Source organism: Ceratotherium simum, chromosome 14 (assembly GCF_057802395.1).
Source record: "Ceratotherium simum simum isolate JZ-2026a chromosome 14, ASM5780239v1, whole genome shotgun sequence".
Lineage (NCBI taxonomy): Eukaryota > Metazoa > Chordata > Mammalia > Perissodactyla > Rhinocerotidae > Ceratotherium > Ceratotherium simum.
Genome location: NC_141913.1, coordinates 5159043 through 5176051, shown reverse-complemented (window position 1 = coordinate 5176051; position 17009 = coordinate 5159043).

The following is a 17009-nucleotide window of genomic DNA, read 5'->3' as shown; positions in this document are numbered from 1 at the left end:
GATGAGTGCTGCTGCCCTCACTCCCCAACAGGTGTGGCTGCCCAGAGCACTGCCCCTTGAACCTCCTGCCAGGTGCATCCACCTCAGCGTCTGCTTTTGGGAACCAGACCTAGAATGGTCCCTACAGCTGGGACCAGCGCCTTACACGGCCGATCAGATGGGAGAACGTGTATTGGCGGAAGGCTAGGAGCTCAGGAGGCAGAGGCATCGAGCACTGGAGGCAAGGCTGCCATCCAGAAACAGCCTCAACACTCCCTGCCCAGGGCCTCAGTCAGCCAAGGCCAGTGTGGCTGCGGGTCCTAGCCTGCAACTAACTTGACCTGATATCGCTTCTCTTGGCCAAGTTTTCCTCCTTTACAAGTGGGGACTCATCTTCTTCAAGGTTACCTGACTATGTGGGGGTCACATGAGCAGATATGAATTTTAAACACAACATAAGATTATTACACAAATAGTAGTTATTGTCAGTTGTAGAACTGACATAGTTTGAATTGGCATGTGTGTACCTCTACATTTCCCTCCGCCTGAGTGCTCTCCCCAGATTTCAAACAGGGGGCCTCGTCTGAGAATTCAGATTTATGTCAAATGTCACCTCTTTAGAGGCGACCTCCCTAACTAAAGCTGTCCTACCCTATTTCCATCTTATTTTCATACTATGAACCAGTTTGATTTTTCTCCATATTTGTACCTACCTGAAATTATTTGTGTAACTAGTCCATAGAAAGACTCCGAAGTCCCAGCCATGCAGCTGTCCTATTTCTTCCCTGTGACTATTCCTACCCACCCCTTCTGTGGGACGGATCCTCCTCCTGCCCTTGGGTGAAATTCTAAGCAGTCCACAGAGCTCGTCTGCTAACTCTAAGATGATAAAATGTCCTCTGGTCACTTTCATGCCCCAATCAGTCTTAGATCAGTAATTCATATCCCCAAGCCAGTGTAAAAATTAAAGCTATAAAACATTATTTAAAACTAAAGCTTCTTCCCACTGCCAGTGTGTGCCCACTGCTGGCAGAAGCCTGGAGAGGGCATGGGGATCCTGGGGGATCCCCTCTGGACCACAGCTTGTGCCTCTGCCTGGCCTGCTGTGGCTGCTCCTGCCCTGAGCTGGACTGAATCTCCCTGGTGCGTGCTCACCAGCAGGTCCCAGACAGGTGGGGCCCTCTCCCCACCCAGTGGCTCTGACTCCATTTGACCTCCTTGGTCCAAGGCTGGCCTCCTTTTTCTTTCCCGTTGTCGTTCTTGGACAAAGTGACTTTAAGTTTTCTCCAGGAGGGTTGATTCTCTGTCTCTCTCTCCTCTGTGTCTGTCTGTCTCCCTCTCTCTGTCTCTCTCTCTCTCACTCACACACACACACACACACACACACTGGCATGCACACTCAGGGCATGGAGCATGGGCACCTTTTACCTACCATTGATGAGTCTGCAATTTCTTCCCTCAGCAGGACCCTCATCTCTGCTGTTACAGCTGCTTCAGCCAACCTCTCTCCTTCCTCCTTGGGTTTCCTAGGCAAGAGTCATGTTTCAATCTGGTACGTCCCCCAAGCCCACATAGTGGTCTCATGGAAACCCCTCTCGCTAGGCTTGGAATTCTCTCTACAATATCCAACTCTCTCGGCTTCTCCAATATTCTCTTTCCCATCCTCCACAGGGCAAGGAACCATGGGTTGAAAACAAACATCGTTTGTCACAGTGCTCATTGGAGAAGGGGGCGAGTGCCACTGAGGCTTGGTCCCTCAGTCATTTAGGGTCTCATCTGAAACTGAACCAGAGTCCCATTTTGATACATTTATTTACTGAGTCTCTTTCCCTTCTACTATGTAAACTTCAAGATCGCAAGGATTTTGCTGTTTTGTTTACTGCTGTGTTTCCAGGACTCAGAACAGTGTCTGGTATGTAGCAGGCATTCAGTAAATATTTATGGAATGAATGAATGAATGTATTTCCAGAGTCTGCAGTTCTAGAAGCATTTACGAACACTGCTATGGTCCTGTGCTTACCCCAGTCTCCATAGCAGCGAACATCATACAATAGTTTATTGTGTCCACCTGGCTTCTGGAGACAGAAGCTTGGGCTATAATAGGCCATTTTGCTATTTTCGATTTAATTGGGATCAGAGGATCATGAGTAATTGAAGAAATCAAAATGTTTTATTCTTTTACTTACAATGATAGGCATTTTATTTAAGCATGTAATACTATAGGAAGGAAATAAATCTTTTTTTGCTGTTCCCTTAGTGTACTTTGCATTCGTTTTGAGACTGCACTCCATTAAATTTATTAACTAATATATAATTAACTTCAGGTGGCCCAAATATTCCAAATTGATGAGATAATAAGTTCACATTATAGTTTCCGTATACCTTGTGGCATATCGAGTAGAGCACGTTGGTCAATATGTTGGAGGAGTTTGTATTTTGTTTGGTTGGAATATAAGTAATAAAATGTATGAGATACAGAAGAAAGCCACAGTAAGTGCTCAGTATATATTGGCTAATAATAATATTATTATTATTTTGAAGTACAACATTATTACTTTGAACGCCAGAGTGAGCTAGATATAGAAATCTCAGTCTCCTGTATGTGACGATAGCCAGTCTTCGCCTCAGGACTTTTCCTAGTGCTCTCTAAATGACAGCTAAGAATTATGTGATTTCCAGGGTTTCTTGTTAAATAATATTTAGGTTAAGTAACTATGAATAGAGAGCCAGTAGCGCTGCCTACTGAGTACATATTATTATTTACATGCATCAACATATATTAATTCTTATAACGACCTTTTGAGGGAGCTGCTATCGTCATTAAAATTATTATCAGGGCTGGCTTGGTGGTAGCAGTTAAGTTTGTGCACTCCGCTTCTGTGGCCCAGGGTTCGCAGGTTCGGATCCTGGGCGTGGGCTGATGCACCACTTGTCAAGCCATGCTGTGGCAGCATCCCGTATAAAGTAGAGGAAGATGGGCACGGATGTCAGCCCAGGGCCAATCTTCCTCAGCAAAAAGAGGAGAAGGATTGGTAAAAGATATTAGCTCAGGGCTAATCTTCCTAAAAAAAAAAAAATTATTATCAAAAATTCTCATGTTACAGACAGATACTGAGTTCTAAGTGGGTTAAGAACACACATGTGATGGTGGTGTGTGGGTGGGCCACACGCTTAGCTACTGTGTTGTTCTGACTCATGCCTAGGACAGAACAAAGTCCTCTGGGGATTTACCAGGGAGGAGGGAAACCTAATCACTTAATAAATACTTGTTGGTTGATAGATAACCAGGCCCGGGGCACAAGGGTCTGGAGAGAGAATTTGAGTATTTCATTGAAAGAAGATATTTTAATTTGCATTGGTGCCGATTGATGACATGTGTATGTTATATGGAAAACATATCCTATTAAGTGTGACTGGTTATTTCTTTCAACAAATATTAATTGAAAGACTATCCTTCACAAAGCACTGTGTTTGGATTTGTGGAGGATAAAAAGGAGAAAACATGGTGCTTCTCAGAGTGGCCTCCCAAACACGTTGATCTTGTGTATCCCATTGAATGGTAGCTCTCTCCAAGAGGTTGTCTTTGGGAGCCGCATGCTTATTGCAGTGATGGCGTCGTTTCTCTGAATTGACCTTAGATTACTCCTTTGCAGTTGCCTTAAGAGTTTGGAGGCCCAATGGTGACAAACCATTGTCCTTCTAAGGTGAGTCTAATTTGTATAGCATTTGGAGTCGAACTCAATGGGAAAAAAAGAAAACTGGTGATGAAATTAGTCATATCAATTTCAGAAAAAAAAAAAAAGACAAAACCCAGAGTGTTTAGTAGAAAACAAACTGTCTGAAGATCACTCCTAATTATAAATGATGAGGTTTAAAGTTTATTTGAGTGAGAACACCGTGGTTGATACACATGAATGACAAATACACGTGGAACATCTTTCCATGGTGGATCTATGGATATATATGGATATATGTGATCTAGGATGTTGTTATGAAATGAGATACCCAGACAAGAAGGCAGCATCCTGAAGGAAGTGTTGATTACCTAGATTTATCCTGGAATCTTGACTATAATAGTCAGACAGTGCCTACTTGACCCAGACCAGAGACTCAGATGTAATATCTGGAGAGATGCTTGAACCGAGGATGTTGATGATAATAAAAGTTGCCAGCTTTGATGTCCCATTTCCTGTTCTAAGTACTCCCTATACACCAACTCATTTAATTAGAGGACAGAAAAATGATTTATTGAAAAGGCAGAACCTCCATTCTGGAATGAAAAAAACACATTTATTATAAAGTTAATTGGACTGTAAATCCACTGAACAAACTAGGAATATTCCATGGAGAAGTACTGATATTAATGCTCTCTCCTCCTGTTAAGGAATTGGTGAGAAATCTACACTAGTGACATTTAGTCACATTTTGGCTAGTCTAGACTCCTGTTCTCCTTTTGTCATCCCACTTCACCAACCTTCCCATGTGACCGTGGAGCTCTTTCCCCATAAAGCTGGGGTAGACTGCCTCATTTCATGTACCTGATCATAAATTCTTAGTTTTTGATTGTGTAAATGTTCAGAGTCCAGAGTGTTTTTCAGTTGCTTTCATCAGAAAGTTTTATATCCTTCCATTTACTCTCTATAATGTCAGTGTATTACCCATGGTCTGAGATGAGAGAAAGACACGTCTAGCTACAGTGTGAAATTTGCTGTTTGCTGGAAATTGCTTCCGTCTGCTTATTTGGTCCTGCCAGAAAATTATCTGTGTTAATGTGTTCTCTTACAAGCGGGAGTGCATAAGAGCATCTTATCCATTCTTTTGGGGGGATAGTCATTTGCTTATTGGGGGCTACTTGAAAGGGAATTCTCCAAATTACGAGACTACAGCAATTCCTGGGCAATGTTAACCATTGACCTACAGCAAGAATATCTTAGAATCATCGTCATCTAATCAGTTCATATGTGAAATATTTATGTTACACACACACACACACACATGATTGTTGTCAGATGATGATTGTTGTCAACAGAGATGATTGTTGTCACAATGAGCAATTATTTGCAATGACAGAATTGTCTTATCCAAGGAGCCATACGCATTCTGAGAGCCTTCATTCCAGATGTTCTCTAAGATTGGACGACACTGGAATGGATGAGAACAAACTCCCAGTGGGAGAGGAAAGGGAAGGGCTTTAGGCGCCTGTGTGGGTCTTTCTGAAGTCTTCTCTGTTCAGTTATGACGCTGGCTCCTCCTGAAGTAGGTGAAACACAGATAGTGGACCAGTCAGATTGCCAGAGGAACAAGAATAGAACTGCACACTGCCAACCCTTTCAGGATTTGCCCTCAAAATATTTTTCAATACGTGATTTTGTGGAGATTTTTTCCTTCCTGTTATGAAAGGAGGGAGTCTTAGAAATATCTTTTTTTTTCCTAATAAACTTCACTTTGTTATTTTGAGCAAGGTAGCAATTCCCCCAATGTATTTGCTTGTGTTTACACTCAAAAGTTATTAATTTATTTTTTCTAGCTATTGGGATTCTTTCAACATTTGGGGGGAAGATAGAAAGGGGTAGTAAAGGAGAGGCTTAATTGTAATTTGGTGACAATCATGAGCAAGCGAAATTTTTGGAAGACCAAGTTAACTTTTGTAAACTGTCATCAAAGTTATTCTAAGATGATAGGGAAAAAAGATATTTTTTTCTAGCCAGCTCTGAACAGGGGTCCTAGTTTAAGAGGAAATTGTATTAACCATAAGTAATCATAGTGTGTGCTACATGTGTGGAAATAATCACCAACCTTATCCTGAGGTTCTGACGTAGGCTACACTTTATCAGAATCACTAAAGGCACCCTGAGAAAAGAAAAAAACTTGTTCTTCAATTTGCTACATAAAGAGGTAAGGAGGTCTGTAACTTGTAAAGACGTGTTTAGACATCAGAGAGGAAATAGTAGCAGATCTTTAAAACTGCTTACATCTGGTTTTTGTTAAAAACACTTTTTTGTACCATTAAGCTTATTATTACTATGTTTTATTATGTCTTAATAAAGTAAAAAGCAAGAAAATATTTAATTGAGTAAATTATTAGGTAAGTGTTTTGTTATCAATATCAGCTCACCCCCAAAAGGAAAGCTGGCAAAAATTAGATGCTTGTTTATTGAATTTTTGAATAAGTTAATTATAGGCCTTTTAGCTTATTTTATCTGTCCTCTTCTGGGGATGGTACAGATGTAACATTCTCTTGTTTTAAATTTGGTAAACACTATTCAGTCAGACAGAGGGAGTTTTAGGCAATACATATAATTCTCAGCTCAGGAAATATTGGGTCATATTATATGACTAGGAGAGGTTTTTAGAAGTCCCAAACTTTTTGCTTTATTTGGCTATGATAAACCAAATCTACAATATGACCTCACCTATTATTTAAATGCTGCCCTGTCATTACAGTGAGGCAGTTCACTTGAATTGATATTAGTTTGTTGATCTACTCTTCAAATTACTATTCTTTTGACAAACATTTCCTGGTGCCTACCCTGTCGGGCCTTGTGCTAGGCAACTGGACATCCCAAGGTAAATAGGACAGGCTCTCTGTCTTCAGGATAGGAACCCAGCTTTGCCATTGATTAGCTGCACAGTCTTGGGCAAGTTCCTCAGATTCTCAGAGCGTGGTTTCTTCATATGTCGAGTCCTTGGCCCTAGTCCTGGACAAAATATTAAGAAATCTGCCTATGGGAGTCACTCACGGGCATCTTGTCATGTGATATGTGCCAGATAGATGGAGAAAGAGCTCTAGAGGAGGAAATCACAGCTCCTCTCCCACTTTCTATGTTTATTTTCCCTTTGAGAGTATTCAGCTTACTCGATGTGCTTATGTATGTATTTTGAGTCAGTTTATTTCAGTTTTGAAACTGGCTTACTTTAAAGCCTGGATGAGACTAATTTATGATTGATTCATTTGTCAGTCTGGGCTTTACTTCATGTGTAACTGTTACTCTTAAACAGACCCACGTGTATTTGCCCAGATTCATACAAAATAACCTTTTGAGATGAAAACTTACATTCAACTTTCAAACAGAGTTAATTATTGATCATAAGAAAAGTAAGTAGGTAACACATGCATTGCTTGCTCTATGCCAGGCAACTCTCTCAAGCTTTCTACACAGTAACTCATTTAATCCTTACAACACCCCTTTGAGATAGCTATTACTATTATTTATATTTTACAGATAAGGAAACTGAGAAATACACAGAGGTTAATGAAGAATTCCTGAAACGAACCATTTTTAAAATTGATTCAATGAGTGAAAGCTTCTAATACAAAGAATACAGTTATCTACATAGGCGTTTCCCTCATTCGACTGTGTTTTGTTACAAAATTAATATAGAGTGAAAAATAAGTGTAGAGATTATGCATGTTGTCCAATTGCCTTATAACAATGTAAGTGGACAATTGATGTACTTTAAAGCACTTTTTAGTATGTTTCTTCAGCGTTAAGCAGAAAGTAAATACACTGAGAGTGTTGATACAAAATATGCCTTGATTTTCTCCTGCTCACTGAATAAGTGTTAGTGAGTGTCTGAGGTGCACCAGGCAATCCACTTGGCACTAGAGCCACAGGTAACTGTGACTTGTCCTTTTAATCACATAGCCCACCATTTAGTCCCCCTTCCCTCTTCCCACCTTCTCTCCCTCCTTCCTCCTTTCTATCCTCATTCTCTCCATTTATTTTTTTAAAATTAATTTTGCCTAAATATACTTTCTGTATTTCAACTTGCCAATACTATGTCCACTTAAGGAATATTTGGGGAAAGTCACTAACAGCCTCTTCAGGCTGCTGGAGCCAGAGCTGTCAAGCTGTGAGAGGTGGCGCATGATGCTGGTGATCTGGCCTCTGTGGCTGGCGCAGGGTGGGCTGGCCTGGAGCCCCTGTCCAGAGCCCCAGACTGGGCAGGAGGAAGGCCTGGAGTCTGTGGGCGTGTATGTGTTGAGGACTGCATATGTGTGTTCTGGAGTGGTTTCAAGTCATCAGGATAGCCTGTTTCTTCCTCCCCTGCAACCTGGCTAGCCATGATCAGTGTTACAGGATCCCTTTGCAATTGGGTGCAAAGGAACGTCACCCTCATATATCAGCCCTTCACGATTATATCACGTTGCTTTGGATTTAATGGCATCTGCAAAATGAAAATTGCTCTTTTAAAATGCAAGGACACCTGGCAAGGTAGTACTCCAGGAGTCAGTGGAGAATGCCTTAACTCTTCCTGTAGTGGATCTGTAGTGCTCTGTGCGGATTCTGCACCCCCACACATACACACCTCTTTAGGACCAAGGCATTGATTCTCCCTATTGACTGGCATGTTGGTGGCTGAGGGGTCACAGCCATGTCTATCCATCTCTGAGAACTGTCCTAAGCTGAAAAGATCTGATCCAACGTTTGCCCCCTCCTGGTGGTGGGGGTGGCCCCCATAATGTGTGGTCATTGGCGGGGTACAAAGGTCCTGCTACCTTGTTCTCGGTCAACTCTGCCCTGCTGTCTCAGCTCCAAAGCTTCCTGCGGGGTAGTCTGAAACCTCTACTGTAACTGCATTGCACCCCGACTTCCCCCTCTTTCCAACCCTGCCGCCTTCACTCCCTCCCACCCCGCTCCTGAACGCACTCCCCGGCAAAGTCTCCTCTCAGAGTCTAATAACCTCTAATAATCTAATAACCTTTGACATGTTTGTGTCTGCCCTCCGAGACCAAGGACGGCAATCATGAGAGACCCCACAGAGGAGGGCAGGACCCCCGGAGAGGTCTGTTGGGGGGACATGTGCTGGGAAACGGGGCACCTCAGAGAGCTCCTCCAGGCCACGTTCCACACGGGGCCCTGGCTGAGAGGGCGCATGAAGGCTGAATTCTGACCCCTATTTTACTGACCAAAAAATAATACTCCAGTACAGAATCGCGTGCTTCCAGAGGAAGGAGTCCTATGGTTGCACTAGCCGTGACCCAGCAGAAAAAATAGCAGAGAGCACACCAAGGATACATTTTAGAGCAATACACAATTTTCCTAAACATAAGCCCTATCTTACACACAATGATCCTGTGAATTCCCCTCCTAACTTCCTCAGCATTCTTGAGAAATGCCTGAGTTGATTACAGGGCAGAAGGTTGTCTAGCTGTCTGTCAGTATGTAAGATTCCTGCCCTGGCCTCCTTGGCGACCTTGCCACACAGAGCTAAGTGGTAGAAATGATCCCTCACTGCTTTTGCACATATTGAGAGTTAGAAAGTGGTCAGGTTCTTAAGAGCATGAGAGACAGTGAGCAGAGGAGTGGCTAATGGTAAGGCAAAGTCCTTGAGGAGCTGAGAAATGGCAACAAAGTTGCAGGAGGAGGGCCTTCCAGGTCACGTGATATGCTACTGCTGTCTGCTCTTTCTTTGTTCCACAATCACTTGCTAGGGGCCCTGCAATAGGTGAGGATTAATTAGCTGTTTACTGTCAGGCTCATTCAACACCAGCTTATTAGAAAGGCATGGTCATGGACATGGTTCTGCTGGCTACCTTTTCATAAAAACCAATGTTTAGCAAACATTTGTCCATCTGAGTGAGTTGACAACTGTGACAAGGTGCTGACTGGGCTGCATGTGTCTTTGAAGAGCAAGCGGTAACTGCTTCTATCATTCAGCCATATGTTGCTCATCAAATATGCAGCAGCGAGCTTTTACAAAGGCTTCTTATGGGCTCATGCACATGCGGCAGGAAGTAAGGAGACCTGGCTTCCGAAAGCTGTGCTTGGCTTACCTTTTTTGTTGGGAAATGGGGCACCAGCTAGTTGAAAGGCAGGAGCGGATTGGGGAATGGTTACCTGGGAAATTTAAAAATATTTGTGGTCCAGAGTTTTGCAGATTTTGTGAATTTGTGTTTAACGCCCTAACAGAATCTGAATGAACAAGCCTCCTACATTTATTCACAAGACAACCTATCACAGGAAGATATAACTACATTGAGTGTCAGGACTGGATGAAGTGTTGATTGATTGATTGATTCATGCATTCATTCATCTGACAAATATTTATGAGTTATTTACTCTTGCAAATAATGCAAGAACTGATAATGCAACAGTAAGCAAATAAACATAGCTCTATAATCCAGAAATTTACTATCTAGTTGGTGATACTAAAGTATAAGTTTAATTTTTTAGAATATATTCTAAAGTCTAAATGCACTTGATCCTCATTATCTGCAGATTCTGTGTTTGTGAATTCGCCTACCTGCGAAAATTTACTTATAACTCAGAATAATGCTCAAAGTGCTTTCATGGTCATTTGGGGACAAGCGCAGAGGGGCAGAGAATTAGAGTTGCCCAGCACACATGTTCCCAGTTGAGGAAGAACAAGATGACGCTCTGCCTTTTGTTTCAGCTCTCAGTCTGTGAACAAATGTCCTTTTCACAGTCTATTTAGTGCCGTGCTCTCCACATTTTTGTTGTCTTTGTTGGTGATTTTGCTGTTTAAAATGGCCCCCAGTGTAGTGCTGAAGTGCTGTCTAGTAAAAGAAGGCAGTGACATGCCCTACGGAGAAAATACATTTGTCAAAGAAATGTTGTTTGTGCATGAGTCACAGTGCTGTGGCTGTGAGGTCTAGGTTAATGAATCAATAATATCTGTTGAATACGGTGTCTTTAACAGACCAGCACATAAAACAAGGTTAAGTATTGCTCGGTTGATGAAAATATTGTAACCAGAGTCTCCCAGGAACCTAACCCTGTGTTTCCTGTAGGAGCAGTGGCTCAGTATTCACTAATTCAGTGTTCATGGTAACGTTACAGAACGTAACTACCTTAATAACAAGAATTAACTGCCTGCATCTCTCGCTAGAATGTGAGGGTTAGGGTTGTAGAGGTGTGGAGCTTGAAGTGGGAGAGGTAACTGTCATCTTGTGTGGAAGGGATTCCTTAAACATCGGAGTGAGAGTTTTCTTTCAGGGGAGTTACATTATGACAGCTTAGGAAATAGCGAGCCGGAGGAGAGCCTCTGTGAAGTTGTTACACCTTCCTTTTTGGTGAAGCATTCTCTGTATTTGATTTGCAATTAATAGTGTCTTTCCTGAATTGTTTTCTTAAAGGCTTGGAATTTTAAACTTGAGACAGAGATATATCTCTGGGAGTGCCGTGCTATGTTAGATGTGTGTTATCCTTTCACGTGTGGTGTAGAGGGGTGGGAAAGAAGCTTGCACTTTTAAAGTTTTCCATGTTTACATTACTCATTAATTTAATCATAATGATATTTGTTTTCATATTTCACAAAGACTTTTTACTTTCATTATTTCTTACAATACTCACCACAATATCCTAAGAGATAGGTATTATTATTTTTCCACCTTACAAATGAGGAATAGGTTCAGGTTAACTTGCCAGATGTTTGTCAGATTTCATATCTATATATAGTTTTCTCCTAAATTTTGGTATCCCAATGTGTCTAATGTATCATAATTATGATACGTGTGAAAAGAATGTTAGCAGGAATCTTGGATATTGTCGGTACTAACATACAGTAGTCCTCCCTCATCCGAGGTTTCGCTTTCTATGGTTTCAGTTACCTGGGGTCTACCACAGTCCAAAAATATTAAATGGAAAATTCCAGAAATAATTCATAAGTTTTAAATTGTGTGCGCCATTCTGAGTAGCATGAGGAAATCTCTCGATGTCCTGCTCGGACGTGACTCATCCATTTGTCCAGCGGATCCACACTGTACACGCCACCGGCCCGTTAGTCACATAGTAGTAGTTTTGGTTATCAGACTGGCGGTCCAGGTATCGCAGTGCTTGTGTTTAAGTAACCATTAGTTTACTGGATAATGGCCCCAAAGTGCAAGAGTAGTGATGCTGGCAGTTCGGATATGCCAAAGAGAATCCATAAAATGCTTCCTTTAAGTGAAAAGGTGAAAGTTCTCAAGTTAAGAAAGAAAAAGAATCATATGTTGAGGTTGCTAAGGTCTACAGTAGCTTTTATTACAGTATATTGTTATAATTATTCCATTTTATTATTAGTTATTGTTGTTAACCTCTTACTGTGCCTAATTTACAAATTAAACTTTATCATAGGTATGTATGTATAGGAAAAACAGTATATATGTGGTCAGTTTCAGGCATCCACTGGGGGTCTTGGAACATACCCCCACAGATAAGGGGGACTGCTGTATTGATATAGAGACAATTTTATTGTCACTGAGACAATTTTCTCTTACGGTAGTATTATTTTGAAAAATATCGGTAAGCTTTCTGTTTATTTCAGAAAGTATATATGGCTAAGGAGAAAATGGATACTTTTTTTCATGAATTTCTTTTCATGAATTTTTCTAATTCTCAGTTCTTGTTTAACCTATAGATTTGTTCTCTCTCTCTCAACCTCTCTTTCTCCTACACAAAGACAAAATCTCCAAAAATAACATACAAATTATATGTAGTCTACACATACATATGTATATGTAATAATTATGATTACTAAATAAAATATAGTATGGCCAATTAAACTTGAATTTCAGATAAACAACAAATACTTTTTAGTATAATTTTGTCCCAAATTGCATGGAAACATACTTATACTAAAAAATTAAATTGTGCATTTTTTATTTGAAATTCAAATTTAACTGGAATTTTATTTGCTAAATCCGGCAACCGTAAAAGTAATCATATGTGCACGTGTGTATGTGTTTGTGTATGTGTGTGTATGTAAAGGGAGGTGATATTCCCTACTTTTTCAAATCACCATGTGCTTGCTCAGTTTGGGCTCCATAAGGTAAGTGTTTCTAAACTCTGCTTTTCAATGTAATGCAAAATGTTGATCTACTCTATACCAACTGTTCCTTTATACAGATACAGTATTACAACAAAACGCACTAGAAATTTGATCAGGCTGAGATTATAATTACCTGATTAAACTTGTGTCTAGAATACTCCCCCCTTTATATGCCAAAACAATTTTTTTTAAATTTTTTGTTTATTGCAGTAACATTGGTTTATAACATTGTATAAATTTCAGTTGTACATCATTATACTTCTATTTCTGCATAGATTACATCATGTTCACCACCCAAATACTAGCTACAACCCATCACCACACACTTGTGCCAAATTATCCCTTTCGCCCTCCTCCCTCCCCCTGTCCCCTCTGGTAACCACCAATCCAATCTCTATGTGTTTGTTTGTTGTTGTTATTATCTACTACTTAATGAGGGAAATCATACGGTATTTGACCTTCTCCCTCTGACTTATTTCACTTTGCATGATACCCTCAATGTTCATCCATGTTGTCACAAATGGCTGGATTTCATCATTTCTTATGGCTGAGTAGTATTCCATCGTGTATATATACCACATCTTCTTTATCCATTCGTCCCTTGATGGGCACTTAGGTTGCTTCCAAGTCTTGGCTATTGTGAATAACGCTGCAATGAACACAGGGGTGCACGTATCTTTACCCATTGGTGTTTTCAGGTTCTTTGGATAAATACCCAGCAGTGGAATAGCTGGATCATATGGTAGTTCTATCCTTAAATTTTGAGGAATCTCCATACTGTTTTCCATAGTGGCTGCACCAGTTTGCACTCTCACCAGCAGTGTGTGAGAGTTCCCTTCTCTCCACATCCTCTTCAACACGTGTTGTTTCCTGTCTTGTTAATTATAGCCATTCTGACGGGCGTGAGGTGATATCTCATTGTAGTTTTGACTTGCATTTTCCTGATAGTTAATGATTTTGAACATCTTTTCATGTGTCTGTTGGCCATCTGTATATCTTCTTTGGAGAAATGTCTGTTCAGATCTTTTGCCCATTTTTTAAATGGGTTGTTAGTTTTTTTGTTGTTGAGATGCATGAGTTCTTTATATATTTTGGAGATTAACCCCTTATCCGATGTATGGTTTGCAAATATCTTCTCCCAATTGTTAGGTTGTCTTTTTGTTTTGTTGATGGTTTCCTTTGCTGTGCAGAAGCTTTTTAGTTTGATGTAGTCCCATTTGTTTATTTTTTTTATTGTTTCTCTTGCCCGGTCAGACATGGTGCTTGAAAATATGTTGTTGAGACCGATGTCGAAGAGTGTACTGCCTATGTTTTCTTCTAGAAGTTTCATAGTTTCGGGTCTTACATTCAAGTCTTTAATTCATTTTGAGTTAATTTTTGTGTATGGTGTAAGGTAAGGGTCTACTGTCATTTTTTTGCATGTGGCTATCCAGTTTTCCCAACACCATTTGTTGAAGAGACTTTCTTTTCTCCATTGTATGTTCTTGGCTCCTTTGTCGAAGGTTAGCTGTCCGTAGATGTGTGGGTTTATTTCTGGGTTTTCAATTCTATTCCATTGATCTGTGTGTCTGTTTTTGTGCCAGTACCATGCTGTTTTGGTTCCTATAGCTTTGTAGTATATTTTGAAATCAGGGAGTGTGATACCTCCAGCTTTGTTCTTTTTTCTCAGGATTCCTTTAGCTATTCGGAGTCTTTTCTTGTTCCGTATAAATTTTAGGATTCTTTGTTCTATTTCAGTGAAAATTGTTGTTGGAACTTTGATAGGGATTGTGTTGAATCTATAGATTGCTTTAGGATGTATGGACATCTTAACTATGTTAATTCTTCCAACCCAAGAGCATGGAATATCTTTCCATTTCTTTGTGTCGTCTTCAATTTCTTTCAGAAATGTTTTATAGTTTTCGGTGTATGAATCTTTCACCTCTTTGGTTAAGTTTATTCCTAGGTATTTTATTCTTTTTGTTGCAGTTGTAAATGGGATGGTATTCTTAATTTCTCTTTCTGCTACTTCGTTGTTATTGTACAGAAATGCAACTGATTTTTGTATGTTGATTTTGTATCCTGCAACTTTACCATATTCGTGTATTACTTCTAAAAGTTTTCTGGTGGATTCTTTAGGGTTTTCTATATATAAAATCATGTCATCTGCAAATAGTGACAGTTTCACTTCTTCCTTTCCAATTTGGATCCCTTTTATTTCTTTCTCTTGCCTGATTGCTCTGGCTAGGACTTCCAGTACTATGTTAAATAGGAGTGGTGACAGTGGGCATCCTTGTCTGGTTCCTGTTCTTAGAGGGATGGCTTTCAGTTTTTTACCATTGAGGATGATATTAGCTGTGGGTTTCTCATATATGGTCTTTATTATGTTGAGATACTTTCCTTCTATACCCATTTTATTCGGATTTTTTATCATAAATGGATGCTGTATCTTGTCAAATGCTTTCTCTGCATCTATTGAGATGATCATGTGATTTTTATTCTTCATTTTATTAATGTGGTGTATTACGTTGATTGATTTGTGAATGTTAAACCATCCCTGCATCCCTGGAATAAATCCCACTTGATCATGGTGTATAATCTTTTTAACATAGTGTTGTATGCGATTTGCTAGTATTTTGTTGAGGATTTTTGCATCGATGTTCATCAGTGATATTGGCCTGTAATTTTCTTTTTTTGTGTTGTCCTTGTCTGGTTTTGGTATCAGAGTAATGTCAGCTTCGTAGAATGAGTTAGGGAGCTTCCCCCCCTGCTCAATTTTTTGGAAGAGTTTGAGAAGGATAGGTATTAGTCTTCTTTGAATGTTTGGTAGAATTCACCAGGGAAGCCGTCTGGTCCTGGACTTTTATTTTTGGGGAGGTTTGTGATTACTGTTTCAATCTCCTTACTGGTGGTTGGTCTATTCAAATTCTGTATTTCGTCTTGATCCAGTTTTGGAAGGTTGTATGATTCTAAGAATTTATCCATTTCTTCCAGATTGTCAAATTGCTTGGCATATAGATTTTCATAGTATTCTCTTATAATCTTTTGTATTTCTGAGGTGTCTGTTGTAATTTCTCCTCTTTCATTTCTGATTTTACTTATTCGTGCCTTCTCTCTTTTTTTCTTGGTAAGTCTAGCTAAAGATTTTTCAATTTTGTTTATCTTTTCAAAGAACCAGCTCTTGGTTTTATTAATTTTTTCTATTGTTTTTTTAGTCTCTATTTCATTTATTTCTGCTCTGATTTTTATGATTTCCCTTCTTCTACTGATTTTGGGCTTTGTTTGTTCTTCTTTTTCCAGTTCCTTTAGGTGCATTGTTAGATTGTTTATTTGAGATTTTTCTTGTTTGTTGAGATTGGCCTGTATTGCTATAAACTTCCCTCTTAGAACTGCTTTTGCTGTATCCCATAAATTCTGGCATGTCGTATTTTCATTTTCATTTGTCTCCAGGTATTTTTTGATTTCTCCTTTGATTTCTTCGTTGACCCAATTGTTGTTCAGTAGCATTTTGTTTAACATCCACGTATTTGTGGCTTTTCTTATTTTCTTCCTATAGTTGATTTCTAGTTTCATACCGTTGTGTTCAGAAAAGATGGTTGGTATTATTTCAATCTTCTTAAATTTATGGAGACTTGTTTTGTGGCCTAATATGTGATCAATCCTGGAGAATGTTCCATGTGCATTTGAAAAGAACGTGTATTCTTTGGTTTTTGGATGGAATGCTCTGTGTATATCTACTAGGTCCATCTGTTCTAGTGTATCATTTAAGGCCAATGTTTCCTTATTGATCTTCTGTTTGGATGATCTATCCATTGGTGTAAGTGGAGTGTTAAAGTCCCCCACTATTATTGTGTTACTGTCTATTTCTGTTTTTATGTCTGTTAATAATTGCTTTATATATTTAGGTGCACCTACATTGGGTGCGTAAATATTTACAAGTGTTATATCCTCTTGTTGGATTGTTCCCTTGATCATTATCTAATGCCCTTGTCTCTTTTTACAGTTTTTGTTTTAAAGTCTATTTTGTCTGATATGAGTATTGCTACCCCAGCTTTCTTTTCATTGCCTTTTGCGTGGAGTATCTTTTTCCATCCCTTCACTTTCAGTTTGTGAGTGTCTTTAGGTCTGAAGTGTGTCTCTTGTATGCAGCATATATATGGGTCTTGTTGTTTTATCCAATCAGCCACCCTATGCCTTTTAATTGGAGCATTTAGTCCATTGACATTTAAAGTAGCTATTGATAAGTATGTACTTAGTGCCATTTTTAAACTTTTTTT